Source organism: Schistocerca americana, chromosome X, assembly GCF_021461395.2.
Source record: "Schistocerca americana isolate TAMUIC-IGC-003095 chromosome X, iqSchAmer2.1, whole genome shotgun sequence".
NCBI classification, from domain to species: Eukaryota; Metazoa; Arthropoda; class Insecta; order Orthoptera; family Acrididae; genus Schistocerca; species Schistocerca americana.
In genome coordinates this window covers 909,370,187-909,397,386 of record NC_060130.1, presented here as the reverse complement: position 1 = coordinate 909,397,386, position 27,200 = coordinate 909,370,187, and the positions used below count along the sequence as shown (strand labels likewise).

The 27,200-nt window shown below is 43.0% G+C and overlaps 1 protein-coding gene across 4 annotated transcripts in view; it reads right to left on the bottom strand.

Moving 5' to 3' along the window:
• The window catches only part of LOC124555764 (organic cation transporter protein), a 283,841-nt gene that overhangs the window by 193,532 nt on the left and 63,109 nt on the right, over positions 1-27,200 (bottom strand). The window lies entirely within an intron of this gene.

Here is a 27,200-nt window from a genome sequence, read left to right as displayed (position 1 = left end):
CGCTGTGATACGCTCCCTTCCTCGCTTTCTTTCTTATCTGATGTCAACCAAATTCGAGACCAAAAAAGAAGGAAACTACATCGAGATGACCTCGTTAGACAGCTGGAACAAGGTGGCATGGATGTGTGTGGGGGCGACGGGCTCAGGCCTCTCTGAAAGATCATTGCAACAATCGCCTGGAGTGATCTGTAGAAACGATACAAATCTACCATCTGGATAGAGAGTGCGGCCTTAAAAGTCGCTCCGACCAAAGGGGGAATTCAGGATCTTAATGACTGCGCCATTTCGGCCAACATCTACTTCGCTGTCTTTAGAGATCGGTGAGCTGAGTTCTGTATGACCTCTTTGTTGACTCCCGAAACACAACAACATTTTAAAAGAATATATAAAAGGAAAGTATGTAATCAACCTGAAACGATGTTCACTGGATTGCCTGCAGAAATAAAGGACATAGAATATTGGATTTTTTTTTAAAGAAAGAGTTCAGAAAGAAGTTAATATCTGATAGTTTCTATAGCTTTGAAGAATACATGAACTATTGACTTCGACCCAGGTCTGTTACTTCGTTAAAAATATGTATGATGTATCTACTGCTGCTTTCATATAAAGAACATTTCTGCTGCTGCTTCTTTGTTTGATTGTTTCAATGCAGTCAGGTGCCACCAAATTGTTAATATTAGCCTAGTGATATATTCTAGAGGTGATAAAATGATTGAAAATGATCAAAATATGAATAAATATTGTTATTATATTATTATTATTAAGCGCAGGCAGGTACAGGCAGATTGCATATTATTATTATTATTATTATTATTATTATTATTATTATTTAGTCACAGCATGGTACAGGCAGATTCCATATTCCTAGATTTCCCTGCAGACTGTTAACGAATGAACAAGCATACGGAATAGGTTCCCAAATATGTGTATGGCTCGATGACCTATTAAGTAACTGAACCCAGTACGCTGTCGTCGACGGAGAGAGTTCATCAGATACAAGGGTATCGTCAGGAGTACTCCAGGGAAGTGTGATAGGACTGCTGTTATTTTCTCTACACATAAATTATCTAGCGGACGGGGTGAGCAGCAATATGCGGCTGTTTGCTGATGATGCTCTGGTGTACAGAACGGTGTCGTCGTTGAGTGACTGTAGGATGATACAGAAGGACTTAGACAATATTTCAAGTTGGTATGATGAGTGGCAGTTAGCTCTAAATGTAGAAGAATGTAAGTTAATGAATATGAGGAGGAAAAACAAACCAAAAATGTTCGAATACAGCATTAGTAGTTTGGACAGAGTCACATCGATTAAATATCTAGGCGTAACGTTGCAAAGAGGTATGAAATGGAACGAGCATGTAAGGATTGTAGTAGGGAAGGCGAATGTTACGCATCGGTTTATTGGGAGCGTTTTAGGAAAGTATGTTTCATGTCTGTAGTAGACCGCATATAGGACGCTAGTGCGTCCTGTTCTTCACTACTGCTCGAGTGTTTGGGGTCCGGGTCTGCACCAGGTCGGATTAAAGGAAGACATAGAAGCAACTGAGAGGCGGGCTGCTAGATTTGTTGCCAGTTGGTTCGGTCAACACGCAGGTATTACAGAAACTCTTCGGGAGCCCTAATGGGGATCCCCGGAGAGAATGCGACACTCTTTTTGAGGAAAACCATTGAGAAACTTTAGAGAACCGCCATTTCAAGCTGCCTGCACAACTATTCTACTGCTGCCAACGTACATTTCACGTAAGGACCACGAAGATAAGAAAAGAGAAATTACGGTTCGTATGGAAGCATGTAGAGAATCGTTCTCCCCTCGCTCCATCTGCGAGTGGAACAGGAAAGGAAAAAAGTAATGGTACAGGGTACCCTCCATCACGCATCGTACTTATGGTGGCTTGCGGAGTTGCAGTTGTTTTTCGTTTACAGTATTCTTCTCTTTCAATATTCTTTCCATTTTTCTCATTGTCCCTTTTTTTATTTCCTCAGACCACTTCACACTTTTTCTCTTAACCACTTTCACCACGAAAGACTTCTGTTTTTAAATCTTTTCTTGTGGAATATTGAGTTCTGTTGCTTCTAGTTTTTGTTGTGGAAGTTTTTTTCATTATTGCTTCTATTATTTGTTTCATACCGTTCCATCATAACTTTTTAATTTCCTGGCTTCTATGCCTCTTGTGAATCCTTAAATATTCCTCATAACCCTCCTCTCTAATACTTCTAATTTGTCTAATTTGCAACTCAATGCTAGGCATTCGACTGCATAGAAACAGTCACTACTGACGATGCTACTTTTTATATTTCTCGATGCGAACATATTATAGTAAATATTGTGGTGATTAGCTTGTTACCCTACATTGCATACCTTCCATCCAGTGAACAACCTGTCATGTACGCGGTTTGGGAATCTATTTTGTGTGCATATTTATTAATTGTAAGCGATGCCCTCGTGTGTAGCATTTCCAGTGAATTGCAAATAAACGGGTTAGGTGAACGACCAGCAGGAATGTAATTAAAATACTACATTAGAATATATTTCACTCCCACAAAAATTGATCCGAGCCGGCCGGTGTGGCCGTGCAGTTCTAGGCGCTTCAGTCTGGAACCGCGTGACCGCTACGGTCGCAGGTTCGAATCCTGCCTCGGGCATGGATGTGTGTGATGTCCTTAGGTTAGTTAGGTTTAAGTAGTTCTAAGTTCTAGGGGACTGATGACGACAGATGTTAAGTCCCATAGTGCTCAGAGCCATTTGAACCATTTTTTTGATCCGTCTTCGACCTCAGCTAAACTGAGTCCAGTTACTCTGTATCAAGCAGCCAATGGCCTTGCTTCGTTGAATACACCGGTTCTCGTCAGGTCACCGAAGTTAAGCAACGTTCGGAGTGGCCAGTACTTATATGGGTAAGGACCTGGGCACGCCACGGGCTGTTTGCTGCTTTCCCTTTGCCTTAACGACAAACGGGAGGAGGGGTGGTGGCGTAAACTTCTTGATCACGAGACTTTGTGCCAGTGTCCTGAACTAAATTCCGGTCGCAGTGTCTCATGAAACGACAGCATGTGACATTGTTGATAGTGATCTGTCTGTCGGACGGGGGCATTAAGCTCGGCCCTTTGGTACTATTCGGAAAAGTAGACTACGCACCGGCACCGGGTTTCACCATCTCCCATCTGTCATCATTCAACACAAACATGACACCACACTACACACACCCATTACTGTCACTTACACTTATCAGATACACTTAAGAACACGGCGCTCACACGCATACACGTCACCAAAGGACGCGAGAGTGACATGACCTCACTGCACGTAGCTCTGATTGGCGAGCGCGAGCAGGCACAAACCAGAGCTCGGACAAGACCAGCTGTATCTATAGACTTTTGAACATTACTGTGCACTACAGAAGGGAGGAATAGCACATCAACGTAGTGCGATGCTGTTACAAAGGGTTGCTGCCATAAGTCGCTCTCTGATACAATTGGAACTTGGTAGAGAGATAAAACGATGAAAATAAAGGCACGCCTATTTTGGCTTAAGTGCCAAAACACAATAGCTCCCGAGGAAATGACGGTCAGAGTTTCGATGCGACTTCGTGAGGCTACTCGGATGCTATTCGTGGCAGCATAATACGAGGGTAATCGCAAAAGTAAGGTCTCCTATTTTTTTTGTAAGTACATAGACCTGTTTATTTCTTTCCGGCCAAATGTTCTTTTAACCTAGGGAACAACAGGTGATAGTCACTGGGCGCCAAGTCAGGACTATAGGGTGGGTGGGTGATTATGTTCCACTGAAACTGTTGCAGGAGAGCAACGGTTTGCCGAGCGATGTGTGGGCGGGCGTTGTCATGGAGAATGTGTACGCCCTTGCTTAACATTCCTCTTCTCCGGTTCTGAATTGCCCGTTTGAGTTTTTTCAGAGTCTCACAGTAACTGTCAGCGTTAATTGTGGTCCCAGCGATTCAACTCCGACTACGAGGTGAAATAATAGGTTCATAACTTTCTCAGCAGCATGGCTGCGAGCTGGTATGACATGGGCATATAAAAACTGCCACAGCATCTACAAAAATGCATCGACGAAAATGGTGATCATGTCGAAAAATAGTTAAATGTTCAAGCTGTAAACTGATGTAAAGCATTGTAGAAATAAACAAGTCTATGTACTTATAAAAAAATAGGAGACCTTACTTACGGGATTACCCTCGTAGTAAGTGCGTTGGTAGCGCAATGGCTAAGGGCACAGTTTCGAAATTTTGTGCTCCGTGTTCAAATCCGAACCTAGATATTTTTAAAGTTATTGTTGAAAAGTATGTGACATCAGTGTGGTTTATGACATGGTGAAATACATTGAAATTAACGGCAAAAGAAATGTAGATTTCAAATATTCTTAAAAATAGATTTTATCATCACAATTGACACTGATTAACGCCTTCAAGAAAACTGCTACCAACAGTTTTCGTTTCTCTTCGAGAGATAGTGAAAAATTTGGTCCTGTAATCCATCATGACGTAAACAATTAATGGACATTTGCGGTAAGTTCCTATGGAACCACTCTGCTGAGGTCATCGGTCCCTAGGCTAACTTAAACTAACTTACGCTAAGGACAACACACTCACCCACACCTGAGAGAGGACTCGGAGGAGGAGGAGATTGGTGTTTCACATCCCGTCGACAACGTGCTCATTAGAGACGGAGCATAAGCTCGGATTAGGGAAGGACAGGGAAGGAAATCGGCCGTGCCCTTTCGAAGGAACCATCCCGGCATTTGCCTGAAGTGATTTAGGAAAATCACGGAAAACGTAAATCAGGAAGGCCGGGCGCGGGGTTGAACCGTCGTCCTCTTGAATGCGAGTCCAGTGTGCTGACCACTGCGCCAGCTCGCTCGGTGGGGAGGACTCGAACCTCCGACGGGGGAGCCGCGCGAACCGTGGTAAGGCGCTAGACCGCGCGACTACCCCGCGCGCCAAACAATTTGTGGAACGACATCATTAATTGCACGCGACAGCCACAAAATCTGGAAGGCTCACAAAAGAAATCTATCATCAGTTTCTTGACAAAGTTTTGCGAGCGTTTCTGTACATTATTGACTCAAACGGAGGGCAAAACGATCCCTCATTGTACGTTGGACTGCTTTTCGATGAAATCGGAATACCTACATATTCATTAAAAGTAATTCTGTTAAAGTTTATGCTGTTATGTGAACCCTGCGTCGTATATGTCTACTGACATGAGAAGAATTACATTCGCCGATTACCAAACTGCCCTATTTTCATCGTACAGCAAAGGGCTATCACAAGCAGAAGTGACGCAATTAAAATACACATCTTGATTCAGAATCAGTTCCAAGCTCCAGCTTCCGAGAAAATGCTTCGATATGCGTGGACTGCCGCGAAATCATCGCCAATCGCGAAGTTGTATTCTTAATGATATTCACACAAAAAATATGACTGTGATATATGTGCCTTCGCAAGTTATTCGTGGTGCTCTGAATTTATATGTGTGCACTGAATGTGTCTATGAATGCATTGATTATGTTGCAGCATAAAACTAAAATACAGAGCAAATAGCGGAGTACTACGATTTTTATATTTTTAATTTTCGACTACTGATAATTATATAAGATTATACAACAGTTGTGAAAAATACAATCTATTTTTAATAAGATTTGAAATACTTATTTCTTTCGTCAATAATTCCATTGTATTTTATGATGCCAACCCCCCCCCCCCCCCCCCCCCACGACAACAAAACAAAAACGATACACAAATCTGAATCTGAACATGGGTGCGAAATTTGTAAAATGTGTTCTTAGCCACTGCGCTACCATCTCACTTCGTTTACGATGTGCGAGTGGTGTGATAAGTCGCATCGAAAGTCTGATAGTCATTTTCTCGAAAACTATTGAGTGTTGGCACCTAAGCCTAAATAGGAGTCGCTTTATTTTCACGTTTTTTGTCCTGCTTGTGTTTATTTGCCACCTCGTCTACCGATTCAACAGACATCAACTGGCGATGAGTCTGGTGCTTTTGTAGTAGTGATCAGAAGTCAATAACCTTTTTTTTTTATTACTACTGTGTGGATCGACTATATTTTTCAAGTGTCTGTAATTCATGTATGCAGTGGCATCTTTTGGAGGACAATCTCTCACTGCACATACTCAGTTCAGAGCCACCTTTCCTCCCTTATGATGCGCAACATGAAGAATGGATGGAGTACTACCAGCAACTCCGAGCTTTCATGCTTACAACATAGCAGCTGAATCACACGACGCTCTTTCTTTTTCTGGTGGGTAGGTGTACAAATGTTCATACTGTGTAGGAAGCTGTTCCCCCAGCGTGAGCCCCAAACCCTACCCTATCAAGACATTATTCGAACATTAAGCCGGGTTCACACACGCAGCTTGTGGCTTTCTGTAGTGCCCTCGTAAGCGACCGTTCACTCAGGACGCCACAAATTCTACGTAGTTGCACGGCATTCAAATGGTGTCAACTGATATTATACGGGCGGGTCTTATGTTATACTGCATGTTATGGCATTAGAGCTATGACAAGAGTTAAATACAAAAAAGATGAAACCCAAATGTTAGATCCGAAAACAGATTTTGCGCAGGGACCAGACACACATTTATAAAATAAATAACATTCGAAGACGGAAATGCCGTCTGCTATGCAAATTAACCAACAGACGGCATGTGGATATCATCCGCAGACACACCTCTTCCAAGCTTTCGGAATTTTCCTGTATTCATTGATGTTATAGAACAATTAGTTTTTTGTTTAACAGCTGCCACATCACACTCGGGTACTATTTCCGGCACATAATCCACAATTTATACAGTGCTTGGTCTCGCAAATCACGAACTTTATACAACTAGGCTTTTTGGTTGCGGTACATACTAAGTTTATTTATTTACTCTCCATAAATTTTTGAAGTTGTAGGATATGCCTGCATCATTGGTTCGCAAATACTGTGTGTGTGTGTGTGTGTGTGTGTGTGTGTGTGTGTGTGTGTTTGTTGTTGTTGTTGTTGTTCAAAATGGTTCAAATGGCCTTGAGTGCTATGGGACTCAGCTTCTAAGGTCATCAGTCCCCTAGAACTTAGAACTACTTAAACCTAACTAACCTAAAGATATCACACACATCCATGCCCGAGGCAGGATTCGAACCTGCGACCGTAGCGGTCGCGCGGTTCCAGACTGTAGCGCCTAGAACCGCTCGGCCACTCCGGCCGGCGTTGTTGTTGTTGTTGTTGTTCCAGAAGCTGTGAGAGTGTACCTGCAGACTACTGTTTTGAAGTTTTCCAGTAATAAAATGAAAACACGCTGAAATCGAATGGGCTACCGCAGCAATTACTCCACGATAACTGCGGCAGAATGCTCGTGTTTCGAAATACAGCCACCAGGTAGCAGTTGTGAAAGGCAAGTGACATAACAAAGTACAAGAAAGCTGAACTTTTTGCGTCTCTTAAGTTAGGTCACTGGAGACTGGAGGTTCACACATGCAACTGCGGTATGCCAGTAGCTGCGGCGACACTTTTGTTCCGTGTGCGAACCCGGCTTTAGATGACTTCTTCGAAGCACAGATTCATATAGCTGCTGCTCGTTGAAACTTTTACGTACGCGTCGTCAAAATAATCAGTGTTACAAAGAATGGATCGATGAACTCAAGGGAATTACTAGGAACTGTTAAATTTAACTGCTTCTGTTGAGCCTCATTTCAAGACAAAATGCTTCACAATGGCATTATCCAAACCGTTGCTGATAACAGAACACAGGCTGAGATTCTAAAGCTTTACAACCCTGGTCTCAATGACGCGCTTAAAGTAATCGAAGCTCACGAAGTGTAAGACTTCGCAGAAGTTGAGTTTATGCGCCTGTTGCAACACTGATTGCAGATAGATGCAAGCAGCCCCGGTATCATAGGGCACATAACAATCGTCGTCACAAGCAACAGCGTTAGGCTGAGCGCAAGCTGAGATGTGTGTAGCACATGTGGAGTGACAAGACACTGCAGCGTGACGCGCACGTGCCGCGCAGGTCTTGCGCATATAGTGACGCTTACACATTCTTTGTCCGCTCCGAACCCAGCGAGGCGGAGCAGGGAGTTCGCACACTGGACGCGTATTCTGAAGGACGACGGTTCAAACCCGCGTCCGGACACCCTGATTTAGGTTTTCTGTGATTTCTCTTAATCGCTTGAGGCAAATGCCGGGATGGCTCCATTGAAAGGGCACGGCCAACTTCCTTCCCCATTCTTCCCTTAACCGATGGGATCGATGACCTCGCTGTTTTGGTCCGCTCCTCCAAATCAACCAAACTGCGCCGGTTGGCGACGCGCTGCGCTGACACAATCGTAGCGCGCACTCTGCAATCTTTCTCAAACGATTTTACAGAAACTATTCCGTAAAATATTTGATTTTGTGTTACTTGTAGCGTTATATGTCAGCTTCGTGGTGAAGTGCCCATCGTCTCGCTAATGGTCATACTTATTGCGATTGTAAGTAGGCTCGGTCGCAGGTTCGAATCCTGCCTCGGGCATGGATGTTTGTGATGTCCTTAGGTTAGTTAGGTTTAACTAGTTCTCAGTTCTAGGGGACTAATGACCTCAGCAGTTGAGTCCCATAGTGCTCAGAGCCATTTGAACCATTTTTTGTAAGTAGGCTGTTTAGGTTTTTATTTTGGTAACGTCAAGTAGCGCTCTGTGCTGTGTGAAGCCTGTGGCTGGTTGGCATTGTTGGAATATTCGCTATTGTATTGTTGGGCTGTTGGAAGTGAACAGAGCGTAGCGTTGTACAGTTGGAGGTGAGCCGTAAGCAGTGGTGGATGTGGGGAGAGAGATACCAGAGTTTTGAGAGCGGACGATCTGGACGTGTGTCCGTCAGAAAAAGGAAATTTGTAAGACTGGATGTCATGAACTAATATATATATATATATATATATATATATATAACTTTTGAACACTATTAAGGTAAATACATCGTTTGTTCTCTATGAAAATCTTTCATTTGCTAACTATGCCTATCAGTTGTTAGTGCCTTCAGTAGTTAGAATCTTTTATTTAGCTGGCAGTATTGGCGCCCGCTGTATTGCAGTAGTTCGAGTAACGAAGATTTTTGTGAGGTAAGTGATTCATGAAAGGTATATGTTATTGTTAGTCAGGGCCATTCTTTTGTAGGGATTATTGAAAGTCAGATTGCGTTGCGCTAAAAAATATTGAGTGTCAGTTTAGTGATGATCAGAATAAGTAAAGAGAGAACTGTCTGAGTACGTCCAGTTTTGCTCAGCTCTTTGGGAATCAAATAACGTAAGAGGTTTACCAGCACAGTAATTCACAATGTTTCTAAGGGGACGTTACATGATATACTCGTTTAAATAAGACACTGCACAAAATTCTAAAAAGTTTGAAATGATAAATAGGGGTCGTTATGATTTTGAATTTGGTGTGTATTACATCGTATGTTGCTGCTTATGAAATTTAGCTAAATATACTAATTTTTTTGGGGTTGAGAGGAAGCCTCTATCTACCTCCGATCTCGAGAAAATGGATCGTATGTAGCGCATTCACTCGTGATCACATGCCCGCGAGAATGAAAATATTCATGACATCCCTCATATCTCCTAAATCGCTCGAAACATCGAAACGAGGTTTTGGCGAATGATAGCACCCGCGGAGGAGAGTATTTTGCCAAATCGTTAACCCACGGAACTTTCTTATATACGGCGATATAGGAGAAGTTATAGTATTTATTTCATTTTTTCAGTCCTGAACTGTAAGTTTTAGGAATCTTCGACAGCTAGTGAAAAAAATTCCTAGTATCAAAATAAAAATGAAATTCCTTCTCTTATGTTTCTGCAAACCGACACAGTGAGGTTTTCCATAAGCTATTCACCTGTCTAGTCGCCAGTTGCATGTTTAATGAGACACTCTGTTTCAGGATTCTGTCGCAATAGTTAATGCAAGGTAAGATTGTGCAAATTATACTGTGTTTTGTCAAAAGAAGCACAACTAAACTTGTCAAATAAAAAAACTTTGCTGTTACTTGTAAGTAGTGATGCATCTTCGAATGAGAATAGGTTAACAATTCACACAAAAATAAATCGCCAATTCCGTTGCAATTTTTGTGGGATCCCAGTAACCTATCCTACTTTTAACACTGAACGAGTGGAATGAAAACTTACAAAAAAAGGATTCTATTCTTGTTCCTCATCTGAGCAATATTAAAACAATGACTAGCTTGCCCTTGAGGCAGAGTGCCGCGCACATGCCAGACGTTTGTTACTCACCTACGGCTTGCCAAACTGACAAAGTGTGATTCGCGAACAAAATAGTTGTTATTGAGAAAATTGATCCATCGCACAACACGAAGGTTAGCTACTGTCCGCAGCTGAGAATAATGCGCGCGACAGGAAAGCGGAAGCTAGCCACATGTACCTTGCGGTGGGACGAGGAGGGGGGGGGGGGGGGGGTGATGATATGTACGCAACCACTGAAATGCTTTTCCTCCACACTATACGCCAATTAAAACATTGTCATTCATGTGGGTTTTCTCAACTGTTTCTAGCTTATAGCGAAAATGTGATTTCTGGTTTAGCGCCCCATGTCACGGATTGCGCGCCCCGTCCCGCCGGACGTTCGAGTTCTCCCTCGGGCATGTGTGTGTGTGTGTGTGTGTGTGTGTGTGTGTGTGTGTGTGTGTTGTACTTAGCATAAGTTAGTTTAAGTAGTGTGTAAATCTAGGGAGCGATGACCTCACGAGTTTGGTCCCTTAGGAATTCACACACATTTGAGGATTTTCTGTATGCATATAGTATACAGGCTGAGTCACTAACTATTGCCACCAAGAATAACTCTGAAAGTATGATAGGAGCTGAAAAGTTTGTGGGACAAAAGTTACATGGGACAATGGAGGCCATAATATGACGTTGGTTGTTTGGTGCTAGGTGGGGTCGCGTCAGAGATACGAAGTTCAACTTTTTTCTTTTTTGAATACTATAATTTGGCTCTTATTTCCTGATAGCGGTTATCGGGACGAATCCAATTATGTGTAACAGTAAGGTTTTTGAAAGTCAACGAAGGTCACAAAGATTGCATGAACATACATTTACTGAAGGTGTTCGAAGTGATGACCATTGGTATCAATGCAGTGCTGTAATCTTCTGATCATGGACTGAGTGGTATTCCTTATAACATCGGCACATTGATACCAATGTTCATTACTTCGAACAGCTTCTGCATATGGACGTTCATGCCACCTTTCTGACTTTCGTGGACCTTCAAAGGCCTTACTGTTACACGTCATTGTATTCGTCTCGATAGCAGCTATCAGAAACTAAGTACCAAACTATAGCACCCCATTTAAAAAAACAAAGTTGACCTTCATTTCTCTGTCGCGACCCCACCTAGCAACAAAAACCCAGCGTCATATTATGGCCCCGTTGTCCCATGCAACTTCTGTCCCACACGCTTTTCAGCTACTGTCATACACTATGTGGTCAAAAGTACCTGGACGCCTGGCTGTAAATGTCTTAACAAGTTCGTGGCGCCCTCCATCGGTACTGCTGGAATTCAATACGGTGTTGGCCCACCCTTCGCCTTGATGATAGCTTCCACTCTCGCAGCCATACGTTCAATCAGGTGCTGGAAGGTTTCTTGAGGAATGGCAGCCCATTCCTCACGAAGTGCTGCACTGAGGAGAGGTATCGATGTCGGTCGGTGAAGCCTGGTACGAAGTCAGCATTCCCAAACATTCCAAAGCTGTTCCGTAAGATTCAGGTCAGTCCATTGCAGGGATGTTATTGTCGTGTAACCACTCCACCACAGGCCGTGCATTATGAGCAGGTGCTCGATCGTATTGAAAGATGTAATCGCCATCCCATAATTGATCTTCAACGGTGGGAAGCAAGAAGGTGCTTAAAACATCAGTGTAGGCCTGTGCTGTGATAGTGCCACGCTAAACAAGAAGGGGTACAAGCCCCCTCCATGAAAAACACGACCACACCACTGCCTCCGAATTTTACTGTTGGCACTACACACGCTGGTAGGTAATGCTCACTGGGCACTCCCCATACCCACACCCTGCCATAGGATCACCACATTGTGTACCGTTATTCGTCACTCCACACAACGTTTTCCCGCTGTTCAACCGTCCAATGCTTACGCTCCTTACACCAATCGAGGCGTCGTTTGGTCTTTACCGGCGTTTGGTCTTTACCGCTTAGGAGCAGCCGCTCGATCATGAAATCCAAGTTTTCTCATCTCCCATCTAACTGCCATAGTACTTGCAGTGGATCCTGATGCAGTTTGGAATTCCTGTGTGATGTCTGGATAGACGTCTATCTATTACAAATTAGGACCCTCTTCAACTGTCAGTCAACAGGCGAGCTCGGCCTGTACGCTTTTGTGCTGTACGTGTCCCTTCACGTTTCCACTTCAGTATCACATCGGAAACTGTGGACCTAGGGATGTTTAGGAGTGTGGAAATATCGCATGAGACAAATGACACCCAATCACCTGACACTATTCGAAGTTCGTGAGTTCCGCTGAGCGCCGCATAATGGTCTCTCACGATGCCTAATGAATACCGAGGTCGCTGATATGGAATACCTGAAAGTATGTGGCAGCACAGTTCACCTAATACAAAAAGCGTATGTTTTTGGGGGTGTCCGGATACTTTTGATCAAATAGTGCACATTCGGAGTTATTCTAGGTGGCAATAGTTACTGACTCACCCTGTATCGTCTCTTATTGCATCCATATCCAAATAACCACGCTGAATCTTACACTTCAGCTCTTGAATGCTTTTTAGCAGTATCACAAGGGTTATACATCTATGGAAATTCCCACCTTCCGAATTTCTGTAGCAGACTGTACAGAAATGTCAGCATAGGCAGCAGGTAGACAACCTTGTTTCACTGTATAACATTGAAAATTTCCTGTCTTGCCCTTGATGACATGATTTTATAATATTACTTTCTCGCCGGCCGCTGTGGCTGAGCGGTTCTAGGCGCTTCAGTACGGAACCACGCTGCTGCTAGGGTCGCAGTTTCGAATCCTGCCTAGGGCATGGATGTGTGTAATGTCCTTAGGTTAGTTAGGTTTAAGTAGTTCCAAGTCTAGTGGACTGATAACCTCGGCGTTAAGTCCCATAACGCTTGGGGCCATTTGATTTTTACTTCCTCTTTCACTACCCTCATGATGACTCATCTGTCCCTTATTGTGAGTTAAAGACATTGTGGAGGCAGAAGAAACAATCCCAAATGCTAATGGCTCATCAGTCACTGAATTGTGCATTTTTCTTGGCAAAAGAAAAACAGTAACGAAATAAAACAGCAAAACCACATAGATATAAATTAAATAACTGAAAACTGTAATGTACTAATGAAAAAAGATGGTGAGGTTAAAGGGCGAAAATCGAAACATACTCAGTGACAACAAAGTTTAGTAGTAAGGCAATAGTTTTCGGACGGTCAACTTCCACTGGCCATATGCGCCTTGCCAAAGGGAGCATATGGGAGGACTGCTTTCCAGAGTTCAGCATGGCACACGCCCAGCCGGAGTGACCGAGCGGTTCTAGGCGCTACAGTCTGGAACCGCGAGACCGCTGCGGTCGCAGGTTCGAATCCTGCCTCGGGCATGGATGTGTGTGATGTCCCTAGCTTAGTTAGGTTTAAGTAGTTCTAAGTTCTAGGGGACTTATGACCTCAGAAGTTGAGTCCCATAGTGCTCAGAGCCATTTGAACCATGGCACACGGCGCGAGAAACTGTCACAACGACAACGCAAGTGCGAGTCGCGACACCATCACGTCGCGTCCAAATATGCGCGGTCGCACTTGAACCTATTGAGTTACAAAAATGCGCACTGCGCTGAACCGCACCACACGCACTATGTGCGTCTCAATTTGCGCCTAACGTTAGAAACGGCGCGAACGCTAAGCTTCTTCCTGGGCTAAATCAAACCTCTCTAAGTCTTGCGTTCAAATCAAATGGCTCTGAACACTATGGGACTTAACATCTGAGGTCATCAGTCCCCTAGAACTTAGAGCTAATTGAACCTAACTAACCTAAGGACAGCACACACATTCATGCCCGAGGCAGGATTTGAACCTGCGACCGTAGCGATAGCGCGGTTCCACTGTAGCGCCTAGAACCGCTCGGCCACTCCGGCCGACAAAGTCTTGCGTGAAATGTTATGCAACGCATGAGCGCAAAAAACTGTTTTCTCCGCCAAGCGGAATATCGACACTGCCACAAATTAGGACACTCGCAGCAAGTGTGTATGCAACTGCAACGTGAAGTAAATTCTGTTCCACACAGATCTCGATTTGAGAAAAAGGAAGTAAATATCATCTCTCATTTTGAATCCGTACCCACTCCTTCAGGCAGTCCACACAGTAAACTTGGACGTAAGCGGCGGAATGACACTGCGAAACACTCAGAGCAACACTTGACTCATTCTGACCAGCTCTGCTCTGAAAGACATTCAGCTAAACGCTTCGTCAGTCACAATTCAGACAAAGACAGATTTCCACAAGTCAGAACGGAATGTCACATTCAAAGCACAAACCCGAAACTGTTCACCTCTCTGCAGATTGACGCTTCAGTCACACTGATTATTTAGAATAAGTCTTAGCAACTGGGATACACTCAGCTCTAAAAATCACGCCTGTGCCTCACAGCCTACAATGGCGAAAATATCTCTGTTGTTGGAACGCGCAGTCTGCAAGCAGAATACAGAACTATTACTACATCAGAGCTTTACACAGTAGTTCATTCAGGTTTTAGTTATAATATTTTCGGCATGGATGCTTTTGATTTATTTGCTTTTGATACTTAGCACGATGTGCATACTACCGATAGACAACTTTGCCATGCCAGTATTCATCAGTTGTGTAAAAAACATAAACATTTGTTCGACGAAACATCGAGACATACGAAGAATTTTCACGCCGATATTACACTCAAGAACAACGCAAAACGTAATTTTGCTCGTCCGTTACCATGCGCATTTCGCGATGAAGTTGCATCTGAACTCAACAGATTAGAAGAAATCAAAGTTTTGAAAGCGGTTTTTGCAAGTCTCCCCTTGCGGTCACAAAAAAACAGATGCAAACATCAGACTGTGTGCCGACTTTAAAACAACAGTTAATGCTCAGACAATGATTTAGTCCTTCCCGCTTCCACGAATTGATGAGCTTATGGGTCGCGTAGCATATGGGCAATTATTTTCGATAACTGATTTGGCCGAAGCCTATCTTCAGCTTCCCATGGATGAGGAAACAAAAAAAATTATGTTGATTAACATACATGTCGTTTTATATCAATACCAGTGAATTCCCTTCAAAAGCGCCTCTGCTTCTGTGTTATTTCAACACTTACGAGTTCCTAGATAACAGAACGCAGCATGTCATTCTCAGTGGAGAGAAGTCTTCCGGAGTAAGAGTGATTTCAGGTGTGCCGCACGGGAGTGTCGTAGGACCGTTGCTATTCACAATATATTTAAATGACCTCGTGGATAACGTCGGAAGTTCACAATGGCTTTTTGCAGATGATGCTGTAGTATTTCGAGAGGTTGTAACAATGGAACATTGTACTGAAATGTAGGAGGATCTGCAACGAATTGACGCTAGTGCAGGGAATGGCAATTGAATCTCAATGTAGACAAGTGTAATGTGCTGCAAATATATAGAAAGAAAGATCCTTTATCAAAAAATGGCTCTGAGCACTATGGGACTTAACAGCTGTGGTCATCAGTCCCCTAGAACTTAGAACTACTTAAACCTAACCGACCTAAAGACATCACACACATCCATGCCCGAGGCAGGATTCGAACCTGCGACCGTAGCAGTCGCGCGGTTCCGGAGATCCTTTATCATTTAGCTACAATACAGCAGGTCAGCAACTGGAAGCAGTTAATTCCATAAATTATCTGGGAGTAGACATTAGGAGTGATTTAAAATGGAATGACCATATAAAATTAATCGTCGGTAAAGCAGATGCCAGACAGATTCATTGGAAGAATCCTAAGGAAATGCAATCTGAAAACAAAGGAAGTAGGGTACAGTACACTTGTTCGCCCACTGCTTGAGTATTGCTCACCGGTGTGGGATCCGTACCAGATGGGGTTGATAGAAGAGATAGAGAAGATCAAACGGAGAGCAGTGCGCTTCGTTACAGGATCATTTAGTAATCGCGAAAGCGTCACGGAGATGATGGATAAACTCCAGTGGAAGACTCTGCAAGAGAGACGCTCAGTAGCTCGGTACGGCTTTTTGTTGAAGTTTCGAGAACATACCTTCACTGACGAGTCAAGCGGTATATTGCCCCCTCCTACGTATATCTCGCGAAGAGACCATGAGGATAAAATCAGAGAGATTAGAGCCCACACAGAGGCATACCGACAATCTTTCTTTCCACGAACAATACGAGACTGGAATAGAAGGGAGAACCGACAGAGATACTCAAGGTACCCTCCGCCACACACCGTCAGGTGGCTTGCGGAGTATGGATGTAGTTGAAGATGTAGACGCCATTGTATCTAGACAGATATTGGAACAGCAGCTCAAAAATTTGGAGTCTCCTCTTCAAGTTTTAACTGAACTGGACTCACGTGTAATTTATAGAAATGTTCATCATAATAGTATAGAAGGGCCGGTACCAGCAAAGGTGCAAGAGGTCTAGACAACCGCACGTCCGATGACATGATAACGCTGTAACTGACATGTAGTAGGTTATCACGGAGAGTGAAGATGACCTTGACCTTGAGAGATGAGATAAGGCCCTATTGTGTTAGGTTACACACTTACGCGACTTATATTCATCGTCACCCATACTCCCTTCACCCCTGGGAACCACCGGCAATTGATGAAGGTCATCCAAGGGAACAACCCCCATGCGCTTTAGGCAACTGTGCGAGTTATATTCAAGTAATCCAGGGGAACCCCTTCTATACCTATGTATCTTAAGAAAGCAAACTAGATAATGACGTAACTCGACACCAGTCAAATGATATAAAATTGGTGGAAAACCCTTGGACCAATGGAAGCACATTAAAATGGTGGGAAACGCATAGACCAAAAATATTTGAGTTCCCTCCCCCCCCCCAATTAATCTTTATAACTAGCTCAGTTGTGTAGGCCTCTTCGTTTGAGTTATGTGCATCACTGGGAGAGACTCAGATTTGTTATAAACAAATTATTGTTAACAATAACTCTATAGTGACTGTGTTTGGAAATACTAACAATGATACAACTAATTAACTAATGGTTTATTATGAATACCTGTAATTTCTTTATTGTAATATGTTTTCTTCAATCATTTGCTGTTGTTTATTAACAATTTTATTGGCAATGCTATTTGTAACAGACAGCATATTTTTTACAATCATTTGTTGTTTATTAACAATTTTCATTTGCAAGTCTATTTGTTGTAGACACAGTGGTACGGAGATCTTCATAAAACCAGCCTTCTAAAGGATGTGTATCAGGTACAAGACAGACTTAAATATATTTCCCACTATTTTCCTATGTACAATATTTACGTTTCTATCATTTTATTTCTGACTGGTTTCGTCATTTCATATACAGTATTTACATTTCAATCATTTCTTTCAATTTACATTTCAATCATTTTTTTCTATATACAATATATACAGGGTGTCAATTATTGAACTATATGAAAAAACGTAAATTAGTTACAAACTACGGCGTGCACACACTTCACTCAACATGTAAACGTTACTACAGATATTCGGATTTAGGTTATGACATGTTCAATATGCCTGCCATCATAGGCGATGATGTGGCGCAGACGAATAGCGAAATTCTGCATGAGCCACTGAAGTGTCGGAACATCGATGCTCCCGATAACCACCTGAATGGCTGTTTTCAGTTCAGCAATGATTTTGGGGTTATTGCTATACATCTTGTCCTTAACGTAGCCCCACAAAAACGAGTCGCATTTGTTAAGATCCGGAGTGTATCGCAGCCAATCGAGGTCTGTGCCATTGGCCTCTGGGTACCCCAGAGCCAGATTGTGGTCCCATAGTGCTCCTTCAGGACATCAAACACTCTCCTGCCTCGATAGAGTTGAGTTCCATCATGCACGAACCACGTCTTGTCGAAATCAGAGTAACTTTCGATAATTGGGATGAAATCATCATCCAAAACCTTCGCCTACCTTTCGGTAGTCACCGGCGAAGGGGGCCTTTTGATATGAATACCTGGATTAGACGAAGAGACTCCACGTAACCACATTACCCAACATAACCACATTCTCCAGTAAACTAACAAGCACTGCCATAACAGATGCAAAGAATGAGCATACGGTGAATGTTTGACAGGAGTTCAGAATTGTTGATTGAGAAAAACAGTAAGATTATAAATGGATACCACAGTACACCTGCTCGACAGTTTCGAGAAATTCTGGAGCGTATACATGCAATGTATTATTAGCTCTACCATTACAAGATACACATGAAAATTTGTGCCGGTCTAGTAGTCGAATCCAGATTTTCTGCTTATAGTGAGCTGTCGCCTTAAGCACATCAGCCATCGGAGCAATCCCCCAGGTCCGACCAAAACTTCAGTATATTCTTGTGTCATATCCCATAATGCTCTCACACTACGTAATTCCCGCATAGGGAGAGAGAATGTTCTGTTCGTCAGTTTCCCTTTGTTTTGTCTAGAAATACAGTTATTGCAGTGTCTATATTTTGCACTGTCTGTGTAGTTCGATGCAAATGTCCTTCATACATACATGCATGTCTGAAGAAACAGACACTGCTAACAATAGCCGAAGTGATTAACGTACGTCGAACTAAAATACAGACAATGCCATAACTGAATAACTGTCCAGAGTGTATGTCTGGGTACATACCCTCCGGATCCTGCCTTCTATTTCACTCCACCAGGGCTTTCATGGGATGCAATGTTAGGAACTGTCAACTGATGTTGACTTGCTACTCTTCTTGAAAAGTGGGATTCGCGATGGACTTTGCCAGTGCATGCACCGGTACACTTATTAGCAATCCGTCATCAGGCCACAAGTGGCCCATAGGTACCATCCGATCGCCGTGTCATCCTCAGCTGAGGGTGCGGATAGGAGGGGCGTGTGGTCAGCACACCGCTCTCCCGGTCGTTACGATGGTTTTCTTTGACCGGAGCCGCTACTATTCGGTCGAGTAGCTCCTCAATTGGCATCACGAGGCTGATTGCACTGGTACGCTATGTGATCAAAAGTACCCGGACACCTCCAAAAACATACGTTTTTCATATCAGGTGCTATGTGCTATAATCTCCTGCCAGGTATTCCATATCAGCGACATCGTTAGACAGCAAACGGGGCACTCTGCTGAACTAACGGACTTCGAATGTGGTCAGGTGATTGGGTGTCACTTGCGTCATACGTCTGTACACGAGATTTCCACATCCCTAGGTCCACTGTATCCAGTGTGATAGTGAAGTGAAAATGTTAAGGGACATGTACAGCACAAAAGCGCACAGACAGACCTCGTCTGTTGACTGACAGAGACCGCTGACAGTTGAAGAGGGTCCTAATGTGCAATAGGCAGACAGCAATCCAGACCATCACACAGGAATTCCAAACTGAATCAGGATCCACTGCAAGTACTATGGCAGTTAGACGGGAGGTGAGAAAACTTGGATTTCATGGTCGAGCGGCTGCTCATAAGCCACACGTCACGCCGGTAAATGCCAAACAACACCTCGTTTGGTGTAAGGAGCGTAAGCATTGGACGATTGAAATGTGGAAAAACATTGTGTGGAGTGACGAATCACGGTATACAATGTGGCGATCCGATGGCATGGTGTGGGTAATGGGAATGCCCGGTGAACGTCATCTGCCAGCGTGTGTAGTGCCATCAGTGAAATTCGGAGGCGGTGGTGTTATGGTGTGGGGGGGCTTGCACCCCTTGTTGTTTTGCATGACACTATTACAGCACAGTCCTACATTGATGTTTCAAGCACCTTTTTGCTTCCCACTGTTGAAGAGCAATTTGGGGATGGTGACTGGATCTTTCAACAGATATACAGGGTGAATTACCTAAAAATTGTACCACAAATATTGCGGGAATGGAAAGTGCTAGTGTGGTGTGGTTTTCACAGAATGGATTGGTAGTCAGAAGCTCGTATTTTTGTCCAATAAACCGATTGTAATAATATTTAGAAATTGTATTTTTTGTGCAAACGTACAGTTTTTTAAAATGGAACAACACCTGTTGATATTAACAAACCAAAAGAAGGGTAAATCATATTGCTAGTGGCACTTGTTGCAGGAGTCTGGTGCGAGTCGTTTTCGAGGTATCATAATTTCAAAAGTTTCTGCACTAACACTTGTCAGAGCCATTCAACCTGCATAGTTGCTAGGTACGGTGTTGTATGTTTGTTTACAGTGTGCTTGTGTGTTCCTTGAGTGCATTGCGATTTGCTAGTCAGTTTTGTGTGACAGTCCAAACTGTAGGTTGTGAGTGGACGATGGGATTCACCAATAAAGAAAATAGCTGACAAGCTCATGATGTATGGAGAGTGCAGGAAGAATGCAGTTTGTTCTTGTACTGTCTATGAGGCAAGATACCCCATTAGACTTCAACCATTTCCGCAACTATTTACCAACCACTTCCACCAGTTCTGTGGAAGTGGTAGTGTAACACCTAGACAACGTAGCAGAAGGAAACAAGTGAAGGCAGAAGAGGGAGAAATTAACGTTCTTGCTGCTGTTGCAGTTGCTCCGCACGCTAGTTCCCGCGCAGTCGCACGAGGAACTGACATGAGTCACGCAGGTGTCCCACGCATTCTGCATCAACATAGGTTCCATCCCTAACACATCCCTCTCCATCAAGAGCTGCGTGGAAACGATTATGAGAATCCAGATGTCTCGTGTTTCTCGTTTGGTGAAGCCACATTTACCAGTCATGCTCAGGTAAACCACCGAAACAAGCACTATTGTCCTGTTGACAGTCCCCGTTCGGCTCGTCAGGAGAAACAACAGCATCCGTGGAGTGTAAACGTGTGGTGTGGGATAGTGAACCATCAGTTCATAGGCCCGTTTTTCATAGACGGAAAACTGATGTGCCCAAGTATCGCAGCCTCCTATCAGACCATCTTCCACAGGTGCTGGAAGACATTCCTCTGCAAAGTAGTAGGAACCTGTGGTTCCAACATCATGGCTGTCCAGCCCATAGTGTACGAAGTACTACAGAACGTCGTCACAAACTGTTTCCAAATCGTTGGATTGGACACAGAGGACCTGTACTTTGGCTGGTACGTTCCCCAGATTTCACGCCTGTAGACCTTTTTCTGTGGAGGAATTTGAAAGACGCTGTCTGCAATCACACACCAACAACACTCTATGTTATGCGCCGAGGAGGAGGAGGAGATTACTGTTTAACGTCCCGTCGACAACGAGGTCATTACAGACGGAGCACAACCTCGGGTTACGGAAGGATGGGAAAGGAAATCGGCCGTGCCCTTTCTAAGGAACCATCCCGGCATTTGCCTGAAGCGATTTAGGGAAATCACGGAAAACCTAAATCAGGATGGACGGACGCGGGATTGAACCGTCGTCCTCCCGAATGCGAGTCCAGTGTGCTAACCACTGCGCCACCTCGCTCGGTTACATGCGCCGACTGCAGCCTGCTCGGTCATCTCCGCTGAAGTCCCATACCAGACTGGAAGCTTATATTGCCGCTGCCGGTGGTCATTTTGAACACAACCTGTGATGCTCAGTTTTCTAGTTACCGGTAAGAATCCACGTAAGCAGTGTATGCACTTGTGTAGTTATTTAGTGTGTGTTACCACAAGTATTGCACTAGTGTCAGTGCCGGAACTTTCCAAAATACGATATCTCGTCAATGACTCGCACTAGAATCGTGCAGCAAACACCACTGACATTCTAATTTACCGTACTTTTAGTCTGTTGATGTCAATAGGCATTTACATTTATCCATTTAAAAAGTCTACCTTTGCACAAAAATACAATTTCTAACAAGGGAACCTCCCCATCGCAACCCCCCCCCCCCCCCCCCCCCTCAGATTTAGTTATAAGTTGGCACAGTGGATAGGCCTTATTAACTGAACACACAGCAATCGAGAAAACATCAAGAAGTTGTGTGGAACTATGAAAAAAAAATAAGCAAAATATACAAACTGAGTAGTCCATGCGCAACATAAGCAATATCAAAGACAATGAGAGCTAAGGAGTGCCGTGGTCCCGTGGTTAGCGTGAGCAACTGCCGAACGACAGGTCATGGGTTCAAGTCTTCCCTCGAGTGAAAAGTTTAATTTTTTATTTTCAGACAATTATTATCTGTCCGTCACTTTTTTGGGAGTGATTATCACATCCACAAGAAAACCTAAATCGGCAAGGTAGAAGAATCTTTTTACCCATTCGCCAAGTGTACAAGTTAGGTGGGTCGACAACATTCCTGTCATGTGACGCACATGCCGTCACCAGTGTCGTATAGAATATATCAGACGTGTTTTTCTGTTGAGGAATCGGTTGACCTATGACCTTGCGATCAAATGTTTTCGGTTCCCATTGGAGAGGCACGTCCTTTCGTCTACTAATCGCACGGTTTTGCGGTGCGGTAGCAAAACGCAGGCACTAAACTTATTACAGTGAACAGAGACGTCAATGAACGAACGGACAGATCATAGCTTTGCGAAAATAAAAAAAGTAAACTTTTCACTCGAGGGAAGACTTGAACCAAGGACCTCTCGTTCAGCAGCTGCTCACGCTAACCACTTTTTCTTTTTTTAAATCTCATTTTGTTCGCTTTATCTGCTCGGGGCGGACGTCGTAAGACATCCATTTAAGTTCGTTGTTGATCGATTAACTGAATTCTTTTATTACAGAGGGCAGCTAACCCTCTGACCGAACACGCTGAGCTACCGTGCCGGCAATCACGGGACCACGGCGCTCGTGGGCTCACATTATCCTTGATGTTGCCTATCTTGCGCCTGGACTACTCAGTTTGTATATTTTGCTTATTTTTTTCATAGTTCCACTCAACTCTTCCTGTTTTCTCGATTGATCTGTGTACAGTTTTTCAAAGCCTATCCACTGTGCCAACTTATAACTAAATCTGAGGGGGGTGCGATGGGGAGGTTCCCTTGTAAGTATTATTAGAATCTATTGATTAGCTAACAATACTAGCCAATGACTACTAATCCATTCTGTGAAAACTGCACACCAACAACAATTTCCATTTCCGCAATATTTGCGGTACAAGTTTTAGGTGGTTCACCCTGGATAGCTGCTTTTTTCCAAGCATTGTCAACAGCTTCAGGATGGAACCATTTCGGGGGACTAGGCGCTTCAGACACAATGGCAAGTCACTGTGCTCGTCAAGCAGATCGGTTGCATTGCCAGTTCTGCCTCCCTCACCAGCACCCTACACTACAGAAATCTCCAGCAATGTCTCAGTGTGGGGATGGATGTATCACCCACGGCATCTCCTTCAAGCAGCGTTGCTGGCTGAAGAAATGTGTTGAGGTAGACCAGGGGTCATTAACCGGCCGATCGCGATCGACTAGTCGTTAGCCATGGCTTTATGAGTATATCTTTCCAGACCTTTGTCAGAAATTTGTTTAAATGAGCTGTTTTTGTAAAACACTAGCTTGTTGACAATGAGTGTTTCGCAAGGTATTTGTAGGTGGTAAATCTGACACTTTCTCCATCTGCATTTCACCGCGTTTAACTCCCGTGAACAGTCTTATATCATGAATGGTCACGTTACTACTCGCGAACTGTAACTTGCTGCATTGTGAGAGGTAGTTAGGGATTTGCGGTGTGTGGTGCGTGGAGGGGAGAGGGAGGGGGGAACTCCGCACAAGTAGGCAACACACAACTTTGTTTCTGAGTTTCCATGAAACAACAGGGCGGAGGTATTGATCAGTTAAACATTTTGTGTTATTGAAATTAAGATTGTTGTTTGTATAGACATGTCAAATAACCGCCTCATCATAGCGACAGCATAGCTCTAGTGACAATGCAGCCAACACCGGCGAATAGTACGTAATACTGTTGGCAACGAACATCTCCAAACCATTAGACCTACTGCGCAAAGTCTCCCGACTGCTGCCGAGTGCTACCATTCAGAACTATGTGTTGATAAACAAATGAGTGCAGCTAAACAGAAGAAAACATACCACTATCATGGTGAGTGGGAAGAACTATTTTTTATTAGATTGCATGAAGAAAGGTGTAAAGTTTAATACGCAGTTCTACTTCAGTCATACCTAAAAACGGAATATAGAACGCTATTTTAGAATAGTTCATAAAGACCTCTAACCGGAAGCAGCTGTTGGTAGTGAGCTGAGGAGGAAAAAACTTTTTAATCTTAAAAGTAATTTACAATCACAGCAATCATTTCTCGCAAAGCCTATACAAAAAAGCCTTTCCTCAAACATAGCATAATTTCGTGTATCAGAAGTACTGATGAAACATGCAGAACCATTTGACGATGGCACAGTTGTTAAGGAGTGCTTTCTGCCAGCTAGTGAGCCCTTGTTTTCCACATGTATAACAAGTCAGAGACAATATCAGCCAATAGAGACGTGCCTTTGACAAGGTCTACTGTAACAAGGAAAGTGAAACTAACGGCTGAAAATATGAGAGGTCAACTGATAACTGATCTGCAGTGCTGTTTGTGTTTCTCATTGCAGTTAGACGAGTTGATACATCTCAAGTTATAATTTTTGTAAGATTTATAGTTGCGGATTTCAGTATAAAGGAAGATTTGCTTACAATTTTAACCTTGAAAGACACTACATGAGGAGAAGACTTTTTACAATGCATTCAAGGCCTTGATTTTTGAAAATGATTTACCTGTTCAGAAAATTGCCCCTATTACTACTGATGGAGCGCCTTGTATAGAAAGCAAACAGAAAGGATTTGTTACATTCTGTGCGAACGATGAACCTTTCCTTCCTTTCTTTAAGTATCATTGTGACGTACATCAGCAAGTGCTTTGTCAACATATTTTGAAAGCGGTACATGTTATGAGTATTGTCACAAAATTTGTGAATTCAGTTCGCTCACAACCACTACAGAGAAGGAAGTACACAGTGATATTAGAGGAATCGGATAGCCCATATGGAAACCTGCTATTGCACACCGAAGTTCGATGACTGAATAGAGACATAGTTCTAAACGAATTTAGAGAATTTCTCCCAGCGATGAAATGTTTTGTGTCTGTAACAGAGGAAGATTACTCACACATGTATCAGCTGAGCTGGTTGTTGGATCTGGCCTTTGTAACTGATATGACGGTTAAACTAAATGAGTTAAACAAAGGACTTGAAGGAAAAAACCAAACCAATATAACTCTTATGGCTTCTATAAAGCGTTTCATTTAAAAAAACTTGACATTTGTATAGCATGGTTGTAGAAATTAAATGTGAAATTCTTTCCTCAAATACAGTCAGAACTGTCGGATCAATAAACATCATTGGATCACGACGCCGCAAAGAAGTATATGACCAAGCTGACAGTACTGAGGACAGCCTGAAAACCAATTTTCCGATGTCAAGGCAATGGAACATGTTCTAGCTTTCATAGCTCAGCCTTTCCAGGAAGTGGATGTAGAAGATATTTCAAATAAGATCGGTACTCTTTTCTCTTGTAGTAAGTCTGAACTCGAAAAGGAAATAACTGGATTTCAAAATGACATTTTCTTAAAGTCAGAATACAATGAACATAATTTTTAGAAATTAGTGAGTGTAAAAACCTACCCTAACATTGTAGAACTAAACTTTTTTATCATTTATGATGGCGTGTATTTTAGCTATTTTCTTTTTTTTTTTCTTTTTTTTTTTTTTTTTTTACATGTGCAATATCTTGAAATTTGAGTAGTAGGCTTACAACTTTTGATGGAGAGAAAATTATATTTTATGTAATTAAAATGATTAACTTTGGGTACTGTTTTGATTTTTGTTTAAACCTTTATGAATTTTTAAGTCAGTAGATCTCTAAATGGACCAAATAGTATGCAGTAGATGTCAAGCACAAAAAGTTTGAGCACCCCTGATGTAAACACTGAACACAGGGCTCTCGCGACGTGTAACTTTGAAAAAGATTTTTACAAGTTAACGAATTTTTCAGTTTTCAAAAAAAATAGCGGAAAATGGAGTGTATTGCAAAACTCATTTAGTTAACCGGCGTGATGGGCATTACGGAGCAAGAAATTATATCGTCAGGCCAAATTTCAAGCGGACCACAATCTTCAGTGAAGGTCTAGTTGCTGTGGAAATGGCCCAGGTTTCAGTGCAATTCGCGAAGCCTGTCTATATTGGTATATTTCTTCTGCACCTCTCCAAACTCTATATGTACCGATTCCATTTCGCCAATCCAAAGTTACCTTGTATGGATACTGGGAGTTTCATCTGCTGAGTTAAAGGCTGCGATTCATATCAAGTAATTAGGTCGAATCACGAAGAATTCGCGGACGATAATCCTTTTGGAATAAAAACATCAAACAAGACGGTTAACGGTCTGATTCGAATGGGTAGTAGATTATGGAGTTCGTGAGGATCGGATCGAAAGTATATGCATACCGCTTTGATGCAAGTGCCACCCAGAGGCGGGTTGAGGGTGTGCATCGAGCGGCTTCGAAGGCTCTCGCGATCGATGATTACAAGAGGTGCCTACTCGAGAACGTTAACGCTGCTCCATGTAGGGCGTGCTAAGAAGTTTTTAGATCGCGAGGCCATGAGGTACATACTGCACTGCAGCTCAAAGTTGGGCTATCGCGTCATGACGACAAACGGCTCAGGTGTAGAGACGGGATCAGCACCTTTCCGTACTCACACTATTTACTGGAGTGCCTGTGTGAATGTGTATCTATTTGTACATATTTTATGTGTATTTGCGATATTTGTGTGTGTGTCTGTGTGTGAGTGTGTGTGTGTGTGTGTGTGTGTGTGTGTGTGTGTGGTTGTTTCTTCATCTGATGCTGGTGTTCCACGTTCTCCTTGTGTATAATGTATACAGAAAAAATAAAATATAAATAGAAATAAATTACTGACCTGTAAATACTGTATGTAGAATGATGAAACCAATCAGAAAGAAAATTATTATAATGTAAATACTGTATATAGGATGATAATGGGAATCGTAGGACATAAGATGAGGCGACTATCCAGTCAATCCGGATAATGTTAACTGCATGAAGGTCAGAAGTATCAGGATAAGATC